We start from the raw sequence: 25416 nt of genomic DNA on the forward strand, positions 1-25416 counted from the left end.
TCCACCTAACCTGCACATCTTTTGACTGTGGGAGGAAACCCACGCACACACGGGGAGGATGTGTTGAATAATGAACATGCAAATATAGCAAATCGATTAAACAGCTGGAATCATAGAATCCCTACAGTGTAGAAGGAGCCCGTTCGACCCATTGAGTATGCACCAACCCTCTGAAAGAGCACCCCAACTGGGCCCTCTGCCCTACCCTATCCCTGTAACCCCATAACACCACCTAACTTTTGGACACTATGGGCAATTTAGCATGGCCAATCCACCTAACCTGCACATCTTTGGACTGTGGGAGGAAACCGGAGCACCCGGAGGAAACCCACGCACACACTGGGAGGATGTGCAGACTCCGCGCAGACAGTGACCCAAGCCGGAATCGAACCTGGGACCCTGGAGCTGTGAAGCGATTGTGCTATCCACAATGCTACCGTGCTGCCCACATTTATTCCCACATTTGGAGCCTTGAACTCGCTGTCATGTAAATTGTCACCTGATTGCCAATAAAGAACAGCAACTTGATTTATGTAGCACCTTTAACGTGGTAAAACCTCTGTGGTTCATAGCAGCTTGATCAGCTAAAAATTGTTAGTGAATCAAAGAAGGAGTTAGTGGCAGGTGAACGAAAGCTTAGTTAAATAGGCTGGTTTTAATAGGCATCTTCATGGGAGGGAGGGAGAGGTTTCGGGAAGGAATTTCAGAGTTTAAGGTCGAAGCAATTGAAGACACAGCCAGCAAAGTTGAAGCGAATAAATTTATAGAGAAATGCAAGCGGCCAGGAATAGACAAGGCCAGTGTGAAACCGATTTGCATCCCACTAATGGGATGCAGATGAAGACCTGACCAGCGGGGAAAAGACGCTGCTCAGGAACACGTCTAGGGTAACATGGGCGTGCAGACGTCGGGACTCACCCAAAGAAGGTCTGGGACCGCCTCCAGACATCAGGAAGTGGGCCACCAGTGATCCTGGAACACCACAGCAGTGGGTGGGTGGAGCATCTATCAGCTGAATCTTCCAGCTTCCGGTGTGTTTACCTTGCAGCCCAACAATGATCCTGGAGGTCCATCTTCTTTCTTCACGAGCTCCATCACGAGGGGCTGGTTTAGCACAGTGGGCTAAATAGCTGGCTTTTACAGCAGACCAAGGCAGGCCAGCAGCACGGTTCGATTCCCCTACCAGCCTCCCCGAACAGGCGCCGGAATGTGGCGACTAGGGGCTTTTCACAGTAACTTCATTTGAAGCCTACTCGTGACAATAAGCGATTTTCATTTCATTCCATTTTCATTCGTTTCATCTTCGGTCTTCAATGGTGGGTCAGTGATGTGGGCATCTTTAACATATAGCATTGAGATATGATGGTGCCTCAAGGCAAGCCTGCCATAGAAGATGGCGTGAAATTCACAGATGCATAATTAATTACTCCGGGGACAGAATATATGGGGCGGAATCCTCCCCCCCCCCCCCCCCACGCGGGGTGGGAGAATCGCCGGGGCGCCGAGCGAGACCCGCCACGCCACCCCAAGCACTTGCACGTGAATCTCCCCCCCCCCCCAAAGCGGCGCGGCGAGATTCACAGCTTCACAGCTGGCTGCTGGGAGAATCGCTGCTCGCCGTTTGTAACGGACAAGCGGCGATTCTCCGGCACGGGTGGCTGAGCGGCCTGCCCAACACGACAGATTCCCGCCGGCGCCATCCACACCTGGTTGGTGCCGGCGGGAACAGCGTGATAACACTGGGGGGGTGGGGGGCGGCCTGTGGGTCAGAGAGGGGAGTTCTTGCATCGGCGGGGCTCAAAACGGGTCTGGCCCGCGATCGTTGCCCACCGATCGGCGGGCCGGTCTCCCTGAAGGAGGGCTTCCTTTCCTCCGCTGCCCCGCAAGATCCATCTGACATCTTCTTGCGGGGCGGCCGCGGGGAGGACGGCAACCGTGCATGCGAGGGTTGGCGCCGGCCAACCTGCGCATGCACGGGTGACGTAATTTACACGACGCCGGCTGCGTAATGTACGCGGCGCCAAGGTCTGACGCGCGTAAATGACGCAGTGCCGCTCCTAGCCCCCCTGAGGTGGGAGAATAGCAGGTTGGGAGCGCCCTCCGACTCCGGAGTGGAACACTCCGGTTTTCACTCCGGCGTCGGGACTTAGTCTCCCGATGGGAGAATTGCGCCCTTGGTGTAATTTCACATCAGGCTCCACAGCAGGAAACAGTGTGGGTCTTTGACTCCGCTCCCACCATGGGACTTAGTCACAGATGGGAGAATTGTGTCCTAGGTTTGTATTCTTTGACTATAAGGTAAGATAAAGTCACCATTGTCCCAGATGACCATCGGCTGCTTTCCCCTTTGAGGGGGAGACTGACTGGTGGTGATTTAACCTGAGGATCACCACAGCTCAGGCGAGGGGAAAGGCATGAATACCCTAAGCTGGTATAGGAATTGAACCCACATTGCTCGCCTCGCTCTGCATCACCAACCAGCTGTCTAGCCAACCAGCTGTCTAACCAACCAGCTGTCTAGCCAACCAGCTGTCTAACCAACCAGCTGTCTAGCCAACCAGCTGTCTAACCAACCAGCTGTCTAGCTAACCAGCTGTCTAGCCAACCAGCTGTCTAGCCAACCAGCTGTCTAACCAACTAGCTGTCTAACCAACCAGCTGTCTAGCCAACCAGCTGTCTAACCAACCAGCTGTCTAGCTAACCAGCTGTCTAGCTAACCAGCTGTCTAACCAACCAGCTGTCTAACCAACCAGCTGTCTACCCAACCAGCTGTCTAAACCGGCCCCTAATTTGACTGTAAAAGATGAAGCTATTATCCAACTGAAATGTTCAAGGTGATTCAAGAATCTGAGAGGGTAGATAGCGAGAAGCTATTTACTTTTGTGGGGGAGTCCAGATCAAGGTGCATAACCTTAAAATTATAAACCTCGACAATAGGAACAGCAGTAGATTTTAGATTTGGATTTAGACTCATTGTCACTTGTACTGAGGTACAGTGAAAAGTATTGATCTGCGTTGAGTCCAGGTAGATTGTTTCAGACATGAAAAACATTGGACATATGATAAATACACAATGTAAATATATAGACAGAGATATCGGGTGAGCATATAGAATTTAGTGCTACACAGTAGAGAAGATGAGTGGAGAAATCCGGTGAGTCCATAAGAGGGTTATTCTGGAGTCTGGTAACAGCGGGGAACAAGCTGTTTTTAAATCTGTTAGTGCGCGTTCTCAGACTTTTGTATCTTCTGCCCGATGGAAGAGGTTGAAAGAGAGAATGACCCAGGTGGGAGGGGTTTTTGGTTATGTTGCCCACTTTTCCAAGGCAGCGGGAGGGTTAGATGGAGTCAATGGATGGGAGGCAGGCTCGTGTGATGGACTGGGCTGTGTTCACGACTCTCTGAAGTTTCTTGCGGTCTTGGGCTGAGCATGCGAGGCTGTGATGCAGCCAGACAGGATGCTTTCTATGGTGCACCTGTAAAAGTTGGTAAGAGTCAATGTGGACATGCCGAATTCCCTTAGTTTCCTGAGAAAGTGTAGGCGCTGTTGTGCTTTCTTGGTTGGTCGTCGACGTGGGTGGACAAATTGTTGATGATGTCCACCCCTATGAATTTGAAGCTGTCAACCATCTCCACCTCAGCACCATTGATGCAGGCAAGGATGTGTACAATACTTAACTTCCTGAAGTTTCCTTAGTTTTGCTAACATTTGCTGATTGTTGTCGTTACACCATGTCACTAAGTTCTCCGTCTCCCTCCTGTTCTCTGACTCATAGTTGTTTGAGATCCGACCCATTACAGTCGTGTCATCAGCAAACTTGTAGATGGAGTAGGCGATTCGGCCCCTCATGCCTGCTTCGCCATTCATTATTTTTTAAATTCTTTCTGGGATGTGGGCTGGGCCAGCATTTGTCATCCCCAATGACCCTTGAACTGAGTGGCTCACTCGGGAGTCACATGTTGGCCAGATCAGCAGATTTCCTTTTTTAAATAGTGAACCGGGTGGGTTTTTTTACGACAATCGGCAATGTTTCATGGTCATCATTAGGCTTTTAATTCCAGATATTTAATGAATTAAAAATTTCACCATTTGCCGTGGTGGGATTTGAACCCTGGATCCCAGAGTATTAAGCTGGTCCTCTGAATTACTAGTCTAGTGACAATACCACTGCACCACCGCCTCCCTACATGGTTGATCCTCTATCTCAGCATAATAGGGGCTGGTTTAGCTCACTGGGCTAAATCGCTGGCTTTTAAAGCAGACCAAGCAGGCCAGCAGCACGGTTCAATTCTCGTACCAGCCTCCCCGGACAGGCGCCGGAATGTGGCGACTAGGGGCTTTTCACAGTAACTTCATTGAAGCCTACTCGTGACAATAAGCGATTTTCATTTCATTTTCATTTCATTTCATAATACCCCAATGCTCTCCCCGTGCCCCTTGACACCTTTCATGTCTAGAAATCTATTTCCTCCTTATATATATTCATAACTTAACATTCACAGCCTTCTATGGAGAGAATTCCATAGGTTTCCCACATTCTCAGTGAAGAGATTTCACTTCATCTTTGTCATAAATGGCAACACTGCAACCTGAGACTGTGACCCCTCATTCTCCACCCCTAGCCAGAGAAACCATTCTTGCCTCCAGTCTGCCTAGCCCTGTTAGACTTTCAGACATTTCAATTAGATACCATCTCATTCTTTTAAATTCCAGTTAATACAGGCCCAGCCAACCTAACCACTCCTCATACGACAATCCTGTCATCCCAGGAATCAGTCTGGTGAACCTTCGCTGCACGAGCTCTATGGCAACTGAAATAATCTCGCCAAAGCCAGTCTTCTGACACCATAAGTATTTACTTAATGGAATAGGCTTCGGCTGCAGTTCACACAAGTCCAAGCCCGGGAACCTACAGAATATCGGCTGGGTTGAGGCAGCAGGTTTTAAACTCCCGCTGCTCCTTTTCCATTGGGCGCGCTCCCGCCCGCTCAGTTGGGATGTTCCTCCTCCAGGAATCAAATGTGGAGATCTAGGGCAGCACGGTGGCCTAGTGGTTAGCACAACCGCCTCATGGCGCTGAGGTCCCAGGTTCGATCCCGGCTCTGGGTCACTGTCCGTGTGGAGTTTGCATATTCTCCCCGTGTCTGCGTGGGTTTCGCCCCCACAACCCAAAAATGTGCAGAGTAGGTGGATTGGCCACGCTAAATTGCCCCTTAATTGGAAAAAATAATTGGGTAATCCAAATTTTAAAAAAAAAAATGTGGAGATCTATTAATGGTCTTCCATGGCCACAAGACCAGCAAGTATATCCTTTCTTAGATAAGGAGACCAAAGCTGCACACACTACTCCTCTGTTCAGCTTTGGAAGACATGCTTGTTCCTGCACTCAAATTCTCTCGCAATGAAGCCTAACATACCATTTGCTTTCCTAATTGCTTGTTGTACCTACATACTTCCTTTCAGTGACTGGCGTACTAGGGCACAAGGTTCATTTGTACATCAGTATTTCCTAATCTATCATCATTCAACTAATACTCCTCCATTCTGTTTCTCTATCGGAAACAGATAACTTCACATTTATCCATATTATATTGCATCTGCTTTGAGCTTTAATTTCGCACTAACCTCTTCTGTGGGACTGTATCAGAATCTTTCTGAAACCACAAGAACAGCAAGTATATCCTTTCTTAGATAAGGAATATCCACTGGTTCACCCTTATCTATTTTTAAAAATAAATTTAGAGTACGCAATTATTTTTTCCAATTAAGGGGCAATTTAGCGTGGCCAATCCACCTATCCTGCACATAGAACATAGAACAGTACAGCACAGAACAGGCCCTCCATCCCTCGAGTTGTGCCGAGCAATGATCACCCTACTCAAACCCACGTATCCACCCTATACCCGTAACCCAACAACCCCCCCTTTAACCTTACTTTTTAGGACACTACGGGCAATTTAGCATGGCCAATCCACCTAACCCGCACATCTTTGGACTGTGGGAGGAAACCGGAGCACCCGGAGAAAACCCACGCACACACGGGGAGGACGTGCAGACTCCGCACAGACAGTGACCCAACCGGGAATCGAACCTGGGACCCTGGAGCTGTGAAGCATTTATGCTAACCACCATGCTACCGTGCTGCCCCATCTTTGGGTTGTTGAGGTGAAACCCACGCAGACACAGGGAGAATGTGCAAACTCCACACAGACAGTGACCCAGGGCCGGGATGCGAACCCGGAACCTCAGCGCCGTAGGCAACAATGCTAACCACTGCGCCACCGTGCTGCCCTCACTTATCTCTTCTGCTAGTTGTCCTTTTGAAGACAGTATTGTATGTCCTCAAAAAACTCCAGTAATAATAATCTTTATTCATGTCACAAGTAGGCTTTCGTCAACACTGCAATGAAGTTACTGTGAAAATCCACTAGTCGCCACATTTCGGCACCTTTTCAGAATTTCCAATTCACCTAACAAGCAAGTCTTTCAGGACTTCTGGGAGGAAATCGGAGCACCCGGAGGAAACCCAAACAGACACGGGGAGAATGTGCAGCCTCCACACAGTGACTCAAGCCAGGAATCGGACCCGGGTACCTGACACTGTGAAGCAAATGTGCTAACCACTGTTCGACCGCAAGGGTTTGTCAAACATGATTTACCTTTCATAAATCCATGTTCACTTTGTCTAATTCCGCCCGTTCTAAGTGTCCTGCTATCACATCCTTTATAATACACGGGGTGGCACGGTGGTTAGCACTGCTGCCTCATAGCTTCAGGGGCCCAGGTGCAATTCCGACCTCGGGTGACTGTGTGGAGTTTGTACGTTCTCCCTGTTTCTGCATGGGTTTGTTCCGAGTGCTCCGGTTTCCTCCCACAGTCCAAAGATGTGTGGGTTGGGTGGATTGGCCATGCTAAATTGCAACTTCTTATCAAAATGGATAGGTGGGGTTACTGGGTTCCGGGGATGGGGGCGTTAGAGGCATGGGCTTGAGGCGTTAGAGGCATGGGCTTGAGTAGGGTGCTCTTTCCAGGGGCGGTACAGACCCGATATGCTGAATGGCCTCCTTCTGCACTGTAAATTCTATGATCTATGACACCCTAGCATTTATCTATTACCGATGTTCGACTAACCGGTCTTCAATACCCTGCATCCTCCCTCCCTCCTACTTTAAATAGCAGAGTTACATTTTCACCCTTCAATCTGCCGGGAATGTTCTTGAAATGACAGAATTTTGGAAGGTGACATGCCTTATTACCATAGCCACCTTCCTTAATACCCTGGAATGTAGATTTTCAGGCCCTGGGGAGTTATTAACTTTCTGTGACATTAATTTCTCCAGCACGATTTTTCTGTAATAATAATTACCTTCAATTCCTCCATCTCATCAGACCCTTGATTCCCTCGCATTTCTGGGAAGTTATTTGTGTCTTCTCTGTGATGACAGAACAAAAGTAATTGTTTAATTTCTCTGCCATTTCCTTGTTCTCTATTATAAATTCTCCTGCTTTGGCTTGTAAGGGACTTAGATTTGCCGTCACTAATATTTTTCTATATATCTGCTTTTACAGTCCGCTTTTATGTTGCTTGCATGTTTACTGTTATAGTCCATTTTACCCCTCGTAATCAATCTCTTGGTCATCCTTTGCTGAATTCTGAACTGCTCCCAATCCTCAAGCTTGCTACTTTTGTTCAGCAACTTTATATGATTCCTCTTTGGAATATGAAACAAAAACAGAAAATACTGGACAATCTCAGCGGGTTGACAGTAACTGTGGAGAGAGAAGAGAGCTAACGTTTCGAGTCTGGATGATTCTTTGTCAAAGCTTCAAAACGTTACCTACTATCTTTAATTTATTTGGTAAGCCGTGGTTGGGCTGCTTCGAGTTAGGGATAATGTCAGAAAGCACTGATTTACTCACAAGGGTAGTGGAAATCAGCTCTCTTCCCAAATGTGGCTGGGGTGGGATGTTAGGATGTGGAACCAACGTGGTTAGATGCAGTTATGGTACAGGTAGCCATGATTCGTAAGATAGAGTATGAGAGTAAACTTGCTCAGAATATAAAAACAGACAGTAAAAGTTTTTACAAATATATAAGACAAAAAAGAGTGGCTAAGGTAAATATTGGTCCTTTAGAGGATGAGAAGGGAGTTTTAATAATGGGAAATGAGGAAATGGCTGAGGAACTGAACAGGTTTTTTGGGTCGGTCTTCACAGTGGAAGACACAAATAACATGCCAGCGACTGATAGAAATGAGGCTATGACAGGTGAGGACCTTGAGAGGATTGTTATCACTAAGGAGGGAGTGATGGGCAAGCTAATGGGGCTAAAGGTAGAAAAGTCTGCTGGCCCTGATGGAATGCATCCCAGAGTGCTAAAAGAGATGGCTAGGGAAATTGCAGATGCACTAGTGATAATTTACCGAAATTCACTAGACTCTGGGGTGGTCCCGGTGGATTGGAAATTAGCAAACGTGACGCCACTGTTTAAAAAAGGAGGTAGGCAGAAAGCAGGAAATTATAGGCCAGTGAGTTTAACTTCGGTAATAGGGAAGATGCTGGAATCTATCATCAAGGAAGAAATTGCGAGGCATCTGGATAGAAATTGTCCCATTGGGCAGACGCAGCATGGGTTCGTTAAAGGCAGGTCATGCCTAACTAGTGGAATTTTTTGAGGACATTACCAGTGCAGTAGATAACGGGGAGCCGATGGATGTGGTATATCTGGATTTCCAGAAAGCCTTTGACAAGGTGCCACACAAAAGGTTGCTGCATAAGATAAAGATGCATGGCATTAAGGGTAAAGTAGTAGCATGGATAGAGGATTGGTTAATTAATAGAAAGCAAAGAGTTGGGATAAATGGGTGTTTCTCTGGTTGGCAATCAGTAGCTAGTGGTGTCCCTCAGGGATCCGTGTTGGGCCCACAATTGTTCACAATTTACATTGATGATTTGGAGCTGGGGACCAAGGGCAATGTGTCCAAGTTTGCAGATGACACTAAGATGAGTGGTAAAGCGAAAAGTGCAGAGGATACTGGAAGTCTGCAGAGGGATTTGGATAGGTTAAGTGAATGGGCTCGGGTCTGGCAGATGGAATACAATGTTGACAAATGTGAGGTTATCCATTTTGGTAGGAATAACAGCAAACGGGATTATTATTTAAACGATAAAATATTAAAGCATGCCGCTGTTCAGAGAGACTTGGGTGTGCTAGTGCATGAGTCACAGAAGGTTGGTTTACAAGTGCAACAGGTGATTAAGAAGGGAAATTGAATTTTGTCCTTCATTGCTAGAGGGATGGAGTTTAAGACTAGGGAGGTTATGTTGCAATTGTATAAGGTGTTAGTGCGGCCACACCTGGAGTATTGTGTTCAGTTTTGGTCTCCTTACTTGAGAAAGGACGTACTGGCACTGGAGGGTGTGCAGAGGAGATTCACTAGGTTAATCCCAGAGCTGAAGGGGTTGGATTATGAGGAGAGGTTGAGTAGACTGGGACTGTACTCGTTGGAATTTAGAAGGATGAGGGGGGATCTTATAGAAACATTTAAAATTATGAAGGGAATAGATAGGATAGATGCGGGCAGGTTGTTTCCACTGGCGGGTGACAGCAGAACTAGGGGACATAGCCTCAAAATAAGGGGAAGTAGATTTAGGACTGAGTTTAGGAGGAACTTCTTCACCCAAAGGGTTGTGAATCTATGGAATTCCTTGCCCAGTGAAGCAGTTGAGGCTCCTTCATTACATGTTTTTAAGGTAAAGATAGATAGTTTTTTGAAGAATAAAGGGATTAAGGGTTATGGTGTTCAGGCCGGAAAGTGGAGCTGAGTCCACAAAAGATCAGCCATGATCTAATTGAATGGCGGAGCAGGCTCGAGGGGCCAGATGGCCTACTCCTGCTCCTAGTTCTTATGTTCTTATGTTCTTATTTAATCAAATGGTGGCATGGACTTAAAGTGCTGACTCCTGTTTTATGTTCCTTTCCGTGAGTCGGAAAAGACCATTTCCTCAGGTTGAGGTTATGAAATTAAAATGATCACTAAGAGAGTGAGGAGAGAGTTCAAGAGAAAAGCATTTCATACAGAGGGTTGTTGGAGCAAGTAACATTTTGATGTAGGGAGTAGTTAAGGCAGCGTACATTGTAGCACATGGGGACAAAAATCAGATAAATGCTTAAAAAAGAGAAACTGAAAGAGAAGGTAGGAGGGCCATATGATTTATTTTGGATTGCTCTGAGTAAGATATGGCACAGGTATGATGGGATGAATGGTGTCCTTTTCACATCCTGTGGCTTTACGATATAGTGTATAATATTTTTTTTCTATTCAGTGACTTTTGCAAGGTCAATGTAATTTTTCCATCATAGAGATATTTTGTGTGGACTTTAGATCAATGGGCTAGGTGTATCTCTATATTATTTAGACTTTATCATGTGCCTAAGAGCATGTATGCTTCCTGTAATTTAAAGTCTCCCTTCACGGAAAGAATAAAACAATAAATAAGAGATGGGAAGAAAGAGTATTTAATCTTATGGATCCGAAGTCAGTGCACTGTGACCAAACAGTCCTTGCTGTGTATAGAACATTGGTGTTATAAATTACAGCCCTAATCCTTTATTCTGCAGTCATTTTCAGAGAATGAAGATACCCTTTGCTGAATTCAATACTTTATTTCTTTATTTAGCGGACCCAAGGCTGCAGTTCAAGCCTCCGTTACATTACAATAGATCATTTTTATCCAATAGATAATGATCTTTTTTTGCTTGTTATTCCAAAATTTATTTCCATCTGTTTTGTTCTTCTCAGCTTGATTAATTTTACAGCGTCACCATGAAACCTGGCATAAACTTGAAGCATTTCCCAGCTACCTTGGGTTTCAAAGTTGCTAACGTTGGCTGTGGTGATTCCTGGAGGTTTCAACACGTGACCCGCCCCCACCCTCATACTCCTGCCATTGGTCCATCCTCCAGGCATACCATCTTCTCAAGGCCAATTGAAAAGGGAATGCAGTCTCTGCTATCCAACCGGATTCAACTTGAATGTTTGGGAAACAACCCCCTTTGCACACTGGGCACAATTTTCCGGAATGAAGACCAGCGTGAAAAAGCTGGTTTTATAGCTCTACAGGGAGGAGGATTAACTCAGAGGAGGAGCTTTTTTTCGAACCGTAGATTTTTTTCAAAGAGACTGTCTCATGTTCTGAGCACCTGGATGCTCTTGGAAACAAAGAAACAGCCTCTTTAAAAAAAAAACTGTTCAGAAAACAGCTGCTCCTCAGATTTAAGGGTAGAGTTATATAAATAAACAACAGTAATCTTTCCTTTGAAAGTGCCTGGACCTGTCAATCAGAAAGCTTGTAAAACGCAGTGGTCTGTGAAATTTAATGTAAACCATGCAGTTCAAAGCTTTTAGGCTTCTAAGTTTGAAGAGAGGCTTCAATACTTTAAAGGATAATGAAATTGACTGTGAAAAAGCCTCTTCAGAAGTTTCAACCATGTTAAAGGGAATACTTTTATCTTCACCTCACAGATATTTGAGCTTGACATGCTGACAGGATGTTTAAAGGGTTTAAGACTGTGCGTGAGAAGATTTTCACTTTGTTCTCAGGGATCTTTAATTTTCAGATGCTGACAGACTTTTTAAAGGGTTAAAGGCTGCAGATGGGAAGACCAGCCAAATGAAACCCATTCCAGGAAACCCTCCATAAAAAGGGTAATAAATTCAATTTCACATCGATATGAATGAAGGCCTTGCAGATCAAAGATCCGAGGGGGTTTAAACCCAGCTAATGTGGTTTTCCTTTTCTGGTCGGAATTTAGTGGGAATAATGATCTAATATAATAATCTTTATTGGGGGGTTTCTGGTGGAGGTCTCTGTAATAGGGAACTCTTCTGGGGGGTGGTCAGGGTTTGGGGCACCCTTGTACTGTGGGAGGGGAGGAACCCATAAAATGCAGTGGTGGGGGTGGGGTGGAATTGCATTGCGGGGGTGGCAGCCGCCGGACCTCGCTGTCGGGCCGTCCGCTCAAAATAGCTAGATTTGTGGGAGAATCCCTCGCAGTCCCCACCATGCACATATTTGTATGGCAAGGACCCAGTGAATCACCTGTAATTTGCACTCCCAGCGTGAGCGCAAATCTGTGCTAATTCATCTCTGGCTGAAGAACAAATAGTCTCCCAAATGGAGAATTCCAGTCCTGATCTCTAATAGAATAATGTTGCACAGGAAACTGATCAAGCAAGTGCCAGCTCTCTGAAAAAGAGTTACCAAATTAGTTCCACTTATTGTCCCTGTTCTTTCTCCACTGCTCTGCAAAGTTTCCCTTTTTAATTATTTATCCACTTTTGGAAGCTACTATTGAATATTTATGACCGATAAGGACACGTGTCAGGGCTTCTCCTTTCTTTCCTACTTGATTGATTGTAACAGGGTTCATTGTAATTTATAAGGATGAATGTATTCATTCAATATCTGTGCCTAACTACTTATATGCTGATTGCAAAGAAACCAGTCTGACAGGCTTTCCTTTAAACAAAAGGGCTCAGCTTTTATTGAGCTAAAAACCCATTCAGGTGATCACATAAAATTCACACATATACACACATGCATGCGTGTTTGCAAAATTACAAGATCAAAATTAAGATGTTGCATTTTGGCCAATTTAAACTTTGATGATAGAAAAACAAAAAAAAAGAGATGTCATTGTTTGAGTCCCTTGCCGGTATCCATGGCTGAGGTAGAATTTGTTTACAGTGTTCTTGAAATTCTCGCAGGGTTGAGGATGATGTAAATTGAAATTTTAAGAGACAGTCTCTTAAACTGTAATCCATCTTTCCAAATGTTGATGCGGTTGTGCGTGAGGTTCTTTTCAATTAATTTTTTTATATCCAAAATGAATCAGAAGTAGGGTTTGGAACTTGAGAGAGGAGGGCAGTGAGATACATACATAGAAGATAGGAGCAGGAGGAGGCCTTTTTGCCCTTCGAGCCTGCTCCACCATTCATCACGATCATGACTGATCATCAAACTCTAATAGCCTAATCCTGCTTTCTCCCCATAGCCTTTGATCCCATTCTCCCCAAGTGCTATATCCATCCGCCTCTTGAATACAGATGGTGTTACTGCTCCATTGGCATATTTCTTCCAGATTCCTGTTTTTTGCAGGACATTTCAAATGTTTGTTTCTGGTCACATGACCCCTCCCAATAATGATTTCATGTGGTAATTGATTAGCTCATGGCTGGACATACCTTGGTTATTCTTATGGCTTCGGTGATCCGTTTCTTCAATAGTTCTTTTTATATCCCAGCCATTAACTCCTGAATGATGCACGGAACATAGAAAAATACAGCACAGAACAGGCCCTTCGGCCCACGATGTTGTGCCGAACTTTTGTCCCAGATTGAGAACAAATTAATCTACACCCCATCATTCTACCGTAATCGATGTACCTATCCAATAGCCACTTGAAGGTCCCTAATGTTTCCAACTCAACTACTTCCACAGGCAGTGCATTCCATGCCCCACTACTCTCTGGGTAAAGAACCTACCTCTCACATCCCCCCTATATCTTCCACCATTCACCTTAAATTTATGTCCCCTTGTAATGGTTTGTTCCACCCGAGGAAAAAGTCTCTGACTGTCTCCACTATCTATTACCCTGATCATCTTATAAACCTCTATCAAGTCGCCCCTCATCCTTCTCCGTTCTAATGAGAAAAGGCCGAGCACCCTCAACCTTTCCTCGTAAGACCTACTCTCCATTCCAGGCAACATCCTGGTAAATCTCCTTTGCACCTTTTCCAAAGCTTCCACATCCTTCCTAAAATGAGGAGACCAGGACTGCACACAGTACTCCAAATGTGGCCTGACCAAGGTTTTGTACAGCTGCATCATCACCTCACGGCTCTTAAATTCAATCCCTCTGCTAATGAACGCCAGCACTCTATAGGCCTTCTTCACAGCTCTATCCACTTTCAAAGATCTATGAACATAGACCCCAAGATCTCTCTGCTCCTCCACATCGCCAAGAACTCTACCGTTAACCCTGTATTCCGCATTCATATTTGTCCTTCCAAAATGGACAACCTCACACTTTTCAGGGTTAAACTCCATCTGCCACTTCTGAGCCCAGCTCTGCATCCCATCTATGTCTCTTCACAGCCGACAACAGCCCTCCTCACTATCCACAACTCCACCAATCTTCGTATCATCTGCAAATTTACCCTTCAACTCCCTCATCCAAGTCATTAATGAAAATCACAAACAGCAGAGGACCCAGAACTGATCCCTGTGGTACGCCACTGGTAACTGGGCTCCAGGCTGAATATTTGCCATCCACCACCACTCTCTGACTTCTATCGGTTAGCCAGTTTGTTATCCAACTGGCCAAATTTCCCTCTATCGCATGCCTCCTTACTTTCTGCATATGCCTACCATGGGGAACCTTATCAAATGCCTTACTAAAATCCATGTACACCACATCCACTGCTTTACCTTCATGCTTGGTAACCTCCTCAAAGAATTCAATAAGACTTGTGAGGCAAGACCTACCCCATACAAATCTGTGCTGACTATCCCTAATTAAGCAGTGTCTTTCCAGATGCTCAGAAATTCTATCCCTCAGTACCCTTTCCATGACTTTGCCTACCACCGAAGTAAGACTAACTGGCCTGTAATTCCCAGGGTTATCCCTATTCCCTTTTTTGAACAGGGGCATGGCATTGGCCACTCTCCAATCCCCTGGTACCACCCCTGTTGACAATGAGGATGAAAAGATCATTGCCAACGGCTCAGCAAGTTCATCTCTTGCTTCCCATAGAATCCTTGGATATATCCCATCAGGCCCGGGGTACTTGTCTATCCTCAAGTTTTTCAAAATGCCCAACACATCTTCCTTCCTAACAAGTATCTCCTCAGCTTACCAGTCTGTTTCACACTGTCCTCTCCAACAATATGATGTTGCTCGTTCTGGGTGAGTGTGCGTAACACTCAATTTGGCTGTTTCGTTACTTAGCTCTGGAGTCGCCAGGTATCATTAAGATACCGCCACAAGTTTCAAGGTCAAGTTCAAAGCAATAAAACCATACACCAATTAGTAAGTTCAAACAAATGAGTTTATTATATAATCTACTCATGCACACGCTAAGATGACTAAACTATTCCTACCACTAAATAAACCAATACTTATCTTAAAGGGAACTGCCGGATCAGGGGACAAGGCCTCTTGCTCTGCACTGGTCCCCAGACTTCAGGTTGGTACGGGTTAAAAAGGGGTCAGGAGTGTCTATCTCTGGTAGCGATCGTTGTGAGACACTTACTTGCTGGCGGCTGCTGTCCCAAACCTCTCCTCTCTCTCGGTCAAGGTCTTCTTCAGTAAAAGCTGGTCGAGAGGGCTGGTCAAGAGAGGAGGGCTGGTCAAGAAGAACGAACTAAGTTTGGAACCTGTCTTTTATAGGTCCTAGGGCTTCGCGCCCTTTTGGGGCGGATCCCTCTACCTGCTGGGAATTGATTGGGTCTCTTCCCAATCGATTTGTTTGAATCCCCCAATACTGAGGCTGTTCCTCGGCTACTGGGCAGGCCTTCAGGTACTTTGTTTTCGAACCCCGCTGGTGCCGGGGTGTCTGGTTTCCCATACAATGTTGCAATCACTTCCCTATTTGTGTCCATTGTCCCTGGGATCGTTCCATTACTATGATAACTATCCCGGAGATTGCCTCATTAGTATGCGGAAAATTCGTTTCGGTGCTGTCTACTCTCTTAGCAGACAGAATACACATTGGCTTGGTGCAGCCTGCTTGTGCTGCAAACTATGTCCATTTTAACCTGCAAGCTTTGCGTTCCTCCATTTTGTATTGAGGGAATGGCCAACTTCGGTGGCTACAATGGCCCCTCCCATTTGTAAATACTGAAGAAAAGTACAAATTCATGACCTCTCCTATCTCTTTTGACTCAATACACAATCTCCCGCTACTGTCCTTGATCAGACCCACCCTCCCTCTAGTCATTCTCATATTTCTCACATATGTGTAAAAGGCCTTGGGGTTTTCCTTGATTCTACTCGCCAAAGATTTTTCATGCCCGCTCTTAGCTCTCCTAATCCCTTTCTTCAGTTCCCTCCTGGCTATCTTGTATCCCTCAAGCACCCTGTCTGAACCTCAGCCTTACATAAGTATCCTCCTTCCTCTTAACAGGATATTCAACCTCTCTTGTCAACCATGGTTCCCTCACTCGACCATCTCTTCCCTGCCTGACAGGGACATACATATCAAGGACACGTAGTATCTGTTCCTTGAACAAGTTTCACATTTCAATTGTGTCCTTCCCTGACAGCCTATGTTCCCAACTTATGCACTTCAGTTTTTGTCTGACAGCATCGTATTTACCCTTCCTCCAATTGTAAACCTTGCCCTGTTGCACACACCCCTATCCCTCTCCATTACTAAAGTGAAAGTCACAGAATTGTGGTCACTACCTCCAAAATGCTCCCCCACTAACAAATCTATCACTTGCCTGGTTCATTACCAAGTATCAAATCCAATATGGCCTCCCCTCTGGTCAGACAATCTACATACTGTGTTAGAAAAGCTTCCTGGACACACGGCACAAACATCACCCCATCCAAACTATTTGATCTGAAGAGTTTCATATATATAGAACAGTACAGCACAGAACAGGCCCTTCGGCCCTCGATGTTGTGCCGAACAATGATCACCCCACTTAAACCCACGTAACCCGTATACCCGTAACCCAACAATCCCCCCATTAACCTTACACTACGGGCAATTTAGCATGGCCAATCCACCTAACCCGCACATCTTTGGACTGTGGGAGGAAACCGGAGCACCCGGAGGAAACCCACGCGCACACGGGGAGGACGTGCAGACTCCACACAGACAGTGACCCAGCCGGGAATCAAACCTGGGACCCTGGAGCTGTGAAGCATTGATGCTAACCACCATGCTACCGTGAGGCCCCACTCAATATTTGGGAAGTTGAAGTCACCCATGACTACTACCCTGTGACTTCTGCAACTTTCCAAAATCTGTTTCCCAAACTGTTCCTCCACATCTCTGCTGCTATTGGGGGCTGACAGAAAACTCCCAACAAGGTGACTGCTCCTTTCCTATTTCTGACTTCAACACATATTACTTCAGTAGGCAGATCCTCCTCTAACTGCATTTCTGCAGCTGTTATACTATCTCTAATTAATAATGCAACCCCTCCACCTCTTTCACCACCCTCCCTAATCTTATTGAAACATCTATAACCAGAAACCTCCAACAACCATTTCTGCCCAGCTTCTATCCAAGTTTCTGTGATGGCCACCAAATGCCGATCCATGCCTTAAGTTCACCCACCTTATTCCTGATGCTTCTTGCGTTGAAGTATACACACTTCAACCCATCTCCGTGCCTGCAAGTACTCTCCTTTGTCAATGTTACCTTTCCCACTGCCTCACTACACGCTTTGACGTCCTGAACATCAGATGCATCCTCCATCTTGATGGGTAGGAAGAGCAATTTCAATATAGTCATTGTCCTGGTAGACTTTCTGTCTCCACTTGAAAGCTAGCTTTATAGAAATGCGAATGGAGAGGACCAGTACAATTTAAATAAATCTTTGGACTAATTATTGACATCAGCACATGTGAAACCCATAGAAGGTGACCCTCAGTGGGCAGCACGGTAGCATGGTGGTTAGCATCAATGCTTCACAGCTTCAGGGTCCCAGGTTCGATTCCCGGCTGGGTCACTGTCTGTGTGGAGTCTGCACGTCCTCCCCGTGTGTGCGTGGGTTTCCTCCGGGTGCTCCGGTTTCCTCCCACAGTCCAAAGATGTGCGGGTTAGGTGGATTGGCCAGGCTAAATTGCCTTTAGTGTCCTAAAAAATAAGGTTAATGGGGGTTGTTAGGTTACGGGTATAGGGTGGATACGTGGGCTTGAGTAGGGTGATCATTGCTCAGCACAACATCGAGGGCCGAAGGGCCTGTTCTGTGCTGTACTGTTCTAAAAAAAATAGGTCTTAATCATAATAAATATTGAACCGACCAAAAAACTAGCCAACTTGTAATGCCAAATATCAAGCGACTGTTGGCAACCATTTTAAGTCTGAGTCCATTATTTGCTTTTTAAAAGACCCTTTAAAGTAGTCCAGTATTATATTGGAGCAGCTGATGAAATCAAAGATTCTTATCATTCATGCAGACGCTACAAATTTGGTGATGAATTTGCTGTCACCGCCCCTTAGAACATAGAACATAGAACAGTACAGCACAGAACAGGCCCTTCGGACCTCAATGTTGTGCCGAGCCATGATCACCCTACTCAAACCCACGTATCCACCCTATACCTGTAACCCAACAACCCCCCCCCCCTTAACCTTACTTTTATTAGGACACTACGGGCAATTTAACATGGACTGTGGGAGGAAATCGGAGCACCCGGAGGAAACCCACGCACACAGGGGGAGGACGTGCAGACTCCACACAGACAGTGACCCAGCCGGGAATCGAACCTGGGACCCTGGAGCTGTGAAGCATTTATGCTAACCACCATGCTACCCTGCTACCTTGAGGTAGTGCATTACAGATCATAGCACTGTGTTCCCTCTGGCCCCTTTGCCAATTGATTTCAATTTGTTTTTCTGGTTACGGAACTTTTTGCCATGGAAACAATTTCTCACAATTTACTCTATCAGAACTATTCATGATTTTGAACTATCGAGGGGTTGGGGATTCTCCGTCCGTTCATGGCAATGGGACTCTATGGTCCCGCTGCGGTGAATGGGAGATTTGGCTGAGGGCCAAATTCTCCGTCCTCGCTAGCAGCGGAAATGGGGAGGACTCGCAATGGAGAATCTCGGCCCAAATCTCCTCTTGACCTTTTCTCTCTCAGGAGAACATTACCAGCTTCCCCCATCGCTCAGTATAACTGAAGTCCCACATCCCTCGTAGCATTCTAGTTGAATCTCATCTGTATTCTCTAAAAGACCTTCACATCTTTGCTGAAGTGTATCCTAAAACATGGAACACAATACTCTAACTGGGGCCAAATCGGTGTTTAATAAAGGTTTGACAGAACTTCTTTGCTTTTGTACTTTATAGTATATTAAAATTGCTTATTTCTAATTCTTAGCCATAAAGATAGCTTGCTCCCAATCCAATAGAAGTGACTGACTATAGAATGATATTCATTAGATTTAGGGTGTATAAATTCTCTCTTTTAAAGTCAATCAGTGGCATTAAAATAGGCAATTTTAAAGTAATGGATACGCTTTGTAGTATTTGTCATAAGTTCCTATAGGGGTTCTATTCCTTCCTGACAGAGATAAGCAAATTGTATGAGATTTAATTAGAAAATGTAATTATGGTGGTAACTCTTCTAATTCTGAATGTAAAATGCTCTCGAAAGAATTCAAGGACACAGATTTGTAATTCATGTATTTTAAATTGATTTGGAGAAGTGCATTTGATTTAGAAAATGTAATACCCTTTACTTGATCAGTGCCATTTGTTCTAAGTAGTGGCCTCACACAGGCTATGAATAATTGCAGGGTTTACAATTGCTCAGCTCTTGGGGTTGCTAAAACTGCACTCTCACTTTTATTAAGAATATGATTTACTGAGTAGGATTTGTCTGTTCTACAATGCCATTTTACCTATGAGAATTAGTGCTTCCTGTTGGCAGAACAATTTGCTCTAATCTTGAAAGCCAGCCCAGAGCAAAAAATTGTTCACCTTTAACTGAAAAATATACCTCCTTCACCACCACCCCGTTCCTTTATTTTTCATGAAGGTCGAGCGCCTCAACCAGAAACAGAACTCGGAGGCTAGCTTTTCCCAGACATGATTGTTGGTATTAGTGCACGGTTATCTGTCCCTCTTCATTAGAACAGTACAGCACAGAACAGGCCCCTCGGCCCCCAACGTTGTGCCGAGCCATGACCACCCCACTCAAACCCACGTATCCACCCCACACCCACAACCCAACAAACCCCCCCTTAACCTTACTTTTTTTTATTAGGACACTACGGGCAATTTAGCATGGCCAATCCACCTAACCCGCACATCTTTGGACTGTGGGAGGAAACCGGAGCACCCGGAGGAAACCCACGCACACAGGGGGAGGACGTGCAGACTCCACACAGACAGTGACCCAGCCGGGAATCGAACTTGGGACCCTGGAGCTGTGAAGCATTTATGCTAACCACCATGCTACCCTGCTGCCCCTAACCATTGTCAGGGTTAACACGTCTCCATTATCATGTTTCCCAGTGACTGCTGGGATCAACAGACATTATGAAAAGCATTTACTAAAGATCACTATTACTACAGTGTAAGTGTGCCTTCGATGATCTGCCTGGCTCTCATTCCTCCTCGAGAGCGATATGACATCTTTTATTCCTGTTTTTATTAATGTCTTGCATGCTCAGAATTCGTTACTTCAGCTCAATCAAAACTCTACTTTATCATAAAGGCAAACTGCGAATGTTGAAGCTCTGAAAGGAAAACAGAAAATGTTGGAAAAGCTCAGGTCTGGCAGCATCTGTGGAGAGAGAGAGAGAAAAATGAGTTAACGTTTTGAGTCCAATATGACTTCTTCGTGACTCCCTTATCAGCTGTATTTGATTCTGCGTATGAGCAGCTTTCTCCCTCCCGCTGGTCCTCCTTTATTCCCTACTGGGATGTCCCATGATGACACTGAAGAACATTCAACTACTTCTTGGCTTCCTCATTCAGCAGGAGCTGACCTCCGTTTATTGAGTTCATCACGGATTTCTCTCTTTCATGCCAGCAGAGGTCACCACTCTAATAAAATGTCCATGTTTGCGAGAGAACAAAATCATGGATTTCCTATGCCCACGGCTGTGTTTTATGCCAGGGCAATCTTTTCAGCAGGGAGTCAGGCGTCACCTGTGGAGATGGGTGATATACATTCAAATATCACACACAGTTTCAGAAGTTTCAACCCAGCTTTCAGAATTGAAGGAGCATGGGAACTGGAGAAGGCCAATCAGGCCCGTGGGCCTCCACGTTTCACTGAGGTTATTGTTGATCTTTTTTACATAGAATTTACAATGCAGAAGGAGGCCATTCGGCCCATCGAATCTGCACCGGCTCTTGGAAAGAGCATCCTACCCAAGGTCAATACCTCCATCCTATCCCCATAACCCAGTAACCCCACCCAACACTAAGGGCAATTTTGGACACTAAGGGCAATTTATCATGGCCAATCCACCTAACCTGCACATCTTTGTGACTGTGGGAGGAAACCGGAGTATCCGGAAGAAACCCACGCACACACGGGGAGGATGTGCAGACTCCGCACAGATAGTGACCCAAGCCAGGAATCGAACCTGAGACCCTGGAGCTGTGAAGCGATTGTGCTATCCACAATGCTACCGTGCTGCCCCAGCATTTGGGGACATCGCAGGCGTCAGCACACCCGGAATGCAATGGGCTAGTCTCGTCCTGGGCGAACCACCTTCTTGATCATGGTTTCACCCCTGCCAGGTAAGTATTTGCATTCTAACTGCGTCCATATCCCTTCATTCCCTTGGCTAGCAAAAGACTAATCTTAGATTTGAAAAATGAACATACGAAACAGGATCAGGAATCGACCATTCTGCCCTTGAGCCTGCTCCACCATTCAGTAATATCATGCTTGTGTTTCTAATTCTGCATTCGCACCTATCCCCAATAATCTTTGATCCCTTTCTTGCTTAACACGAATCCATCTACCTTTGCCTTAATCATTAATTGAGATGACGTTCATTGTTCTTTTTGTGGAAGAGAGTTCCAAACTGTCCTGCAAGTATCTTCTAGGGCAGGATTTTCTACACCATCCCCACTCTACGGCCACCACCCCAGGTGAGCGTGTTTTCCAGCTCACCACTGGCTGCTGGAAGGATCTTCTTGTGCCGTCTATTTCTCCAGTGTTTGTGTGGTTGGCCTGCCCCACTACTGAAGATCCTGCCACTAGGAAGCGCTGGAAAATCCTGAAGAGACTGGTTCTGATTTTATGGTTATGTCTCAGATTCATCCTTGAGCAAAAACAAAACATTTTCTTGATCTACCCTCACAATTCATTCAAAATCCTAAAAGCTCAATAAATCGCCCCTTAACCCTCTATATTCCGGGGATACAAGCCGAGTTTATGTAATTGCTCCTCATAATCTAATTTTAGTATCATTCTAATGAATCTGTGCTGAACTCATTCCGAGGCAAATGGTCCCTAGAAAGTGTACACAGTATTTCAAATGCTGCCTCATAAGAGCTTTATATTGTAGCCCTTGAATCAGGTGGTTAATTAAATCATTTTGATCCATCGCTGACCATCGTTGACTTCAGTCAACACTTTTAACCTGAAGCTGTGTCTGCCATCTCAGGTAGAAGTAAAAGATCCATGGCACTATTTCACAGCAGAACAGGGAAGCACTCTCAAATGGCCTGATGAGTATTTACCCTTAGCCAACATTAATAAAACAGATTATCTGTTCATTATCATGTTGCTGTTTGTGGGAGTTTGTGGGAACAAATTGACTGGCATGATTCCTGCACCACAGTGACTGCAGTTCACAATCATTTAATTACCAGTGTTACGATCTCAGTTGATGTTAATACTGGATGAGGTCCCAGAATGGAACCCTTGCTCAGAAGACTGTGATGTTTTACTTCCTTAAGAAAAGGTGGAGGAACTCAGTCGCAGGACTGCTAATTATTTTTAACAACGAAAAAAAACATTCATTAAGCGTGAAAAGTTTGATCATATTACAGTACTCCTGTACTCTCCCCTTAGCTTCACAAATAGGGCTGGCCGAGTGGTCTCAGGCGCCAGACTCAAGGAGTGTGTTTCCTTGCCTCGTTTTGGGCAGCATGGTAGCACAGTGGGTAGCACTGTTGCTTCACAGCACCAAGGCCCCAGGTTCGATTCCCGGTTTGGGTCACTGTCTGTGCGGAGTCTGCACGTTCTCCCTGTGTCTGCGTAGGTTTCCTCCCACAAGTCCCAAAAGACGTGCTGTTAGGTGAATTGGACATTCTGAATTCTCCCTCAGTTTACCCGAACAGGCGCCGGAGTGTGGCAACTAGGGGCTTTTCACAGTAACTTCACTGCAGTATTAATGTAAGCCTACTTGTGACAATAAAGATTATTATTACTAATATGCACATATTTCAAAGCTAACACCCCACTCTGAAATCAAATAGCCGATGCCACTCAACCAATTTTCCATGCATTTCTTCTCAAAATGATTTCTACATTAATGTTTCCAAACTCCTCTCTCTAAAAGTCATGTTTTAAAATTTTCTTTCAAACCATATTTTCCATCAGCTATTTCAATTAATAATCCAGTTTCAGGTTTTCTAACTATCCTTTCAAGCAAAGCCTTGGAGAACCCTTACCCGATCTGGTCTACATGTGACTCCAGACCCACACACCGATGTGGTTGACTATTTTTAAAAAATAAATTTGGAGTACCCAATTCATTTTTCCAATTGGGCAATTTAGCGTGGCCAATCCACCTACCCTGCATATCTTTGGGTTGTGGGGGCGAAACCCATGCAGTCACGAGGAGAATGTGCAAACTCCACATGGACAGTGACCCGGGGCTAGGATCAAACCCAGGTCCTATGTAGAGGAGTCAACTCCACCCCAGTTGCCTCTGACTGCTTTTTTTTGTGGGTTTTCTTTATATTACACGGTATTTTGTCAGCAAAATTTGACCAAAAATAACCCAGGGACATAATTCGGGATTGAACCTGGGACCTTGGCGCCGTGAAGCTGTAGTTCTACCCATAAGACATAGGAGCAAAATTAGGCCACTCGGCCAATAGAGTCTGCTCCGCCATTCAATCATGGCTGATATTTTTCTCACCCCCATTCTCCTGCCATCTCCCCATAACCCCTGATACCCTTATTAATCAAGATACTCCCTGTGCCACTGTGCTGCCCGATGTGGTTGACTCTTAACCCCAACCCTCCCTCTGAAATGGCCTCGCAAGCCACTCAGTTCAAGGGCAACTAGGGATAGACAGCAAAGGAACCCATATCCCAAAAACAAATTTTTGAAAAATTCTCCCCCTTCACCTTCACCTCCTATTTATGGCCCTGTCATAGCGCCCCCGCCCATCACTCCCCCTTTTATAGTGTTACGGATGCACGTTACGGATAGTGTTGAGGGTTGTTGCAGGTTACAGCAGGACATTGACAGGATGCAGAACTGGGCTGAGAAGTGGCAGATGGAGTTCAGCCTTGATAAACGTGAAGTGATTCATTTTGGAAGGTCAAATTAGAATGCTGAATACAGGGTTAAAGGCAGGGGGCGGGATTCTCCCCTACCCGGCGGGGCGGGGGGTTCCGGCGAAGCGGAGGTTCTCCGCACCTTTAGGGGCTAGGCCCGCGCCGAAGTGGTTGGCGCCACGCCGACTGGCGGCAAAACTGGCACCAATGGCCTTTGACACCCGCCGGCCGGCGTCGGGGCTGGCCGAAAGGCCTTCGTCGGTTCGCGCATGTGCCGGTGCATCAGCGGCCGCTGATGTCACCACCGGTGCATGCGCGGTAGAACATAGAACATAGAACGATACAGCGCAGTACAGGCCCTTCGGCCCTCGATGTTGCACCGACATGGAAAAAAAAACTAAAGAACTAAAGGCCATCTAGGGGGGGTCTGTTCCGCCTCCGCCATGGTGGAGGCCGTGGCGGCGGCGGTGGGCCCTGATCATGGGTCCGGCCACCGTGGGGCCACCCCCCCGGGGACCGATCGCCCCGCGCCCTCCCCGGGACCTCGGGGGCCCGCCCGCGCCGCCAATCCCGCCGCCACCAGAGGTGGTTGAAACCACGTCGGCGGGATTGGCCTGTCAGCGGCGGGACTTTGGCCCATCGCAGGCCGGATAATTGCCGCGGAGGTCACGCCGATCGGCGCGATTCCCGCTCCCGCCGATTCCCGGGTGGCGGAGAATTCCCGCCATGGCGGGGGCGGCATTTACGCCGGCCCCAGGCGATTCTCCGACCCTGCGGGGGGTCAGAGAATTCCGCCCAGGATTCTTGGAAGTGTAGAGGAACAGAGGGATCTTGTTGTCCACGTACATAGATCCCTCAAAGTTGCCACCCAGGTTGATAGGGTTGTTAAGAAGGCGTATGGTGTGTTGACTTTCATTAACAGGTTTAAGTTTAAGAGCGGCAAGGTTTTGCTGCAGCTTTATAAAATTCTAGTTAGACCACACTTGAAATACCGTGCCCAGTTCTGGTCGCCTCATTGTAGGAAGGATGTGGATGCTTTGGAGAGGGTGCAGAGGAGATTTACCAGGATGCTGCCTGGACTGGAGGGCATGTCTTATGAAGAAAGGTTGAGGGAGCTAGGGCTTTTATAACTGGAGTGAAGAAGGCAGAAAGGGGACTTGATAGAGGTGTACAAGGTGAT

General features: G+C 46.1%; 1 protein-coding gene and 1 pseudogene across 18 annotated transcripts in view; one reads left to right on the forward strand and one right to left on the reverse strand.

Annotated features, from left to right (window-relative positions):
* Window positions 1–25416, forward strand: part of eys (eyes shut homolog) — a 3376609-nt gene that overhangs the window by 2499566 nt on the left and 851627 nt on the right. The window lies entirely within an intron of this gene.
* Window positions 21387–21519, reverse strand: LOC119968095 (annotated as a pseudogene).

This window comes from Scyliorhinus canicula, chromosome 6 (assembly GCF_902713615.1).
Source record: "Scyliorhinus canicula chromosome 6, sScyCan1.1, whole genome shotgun sequence".
Lineage (NCBI taxonomy): Eukaryota > Metazoa > Chordata > Chondrichthyes > Carcharhiniformes > Scyliorhinidae > Scyliorhinus > Scyliorhinus canicula.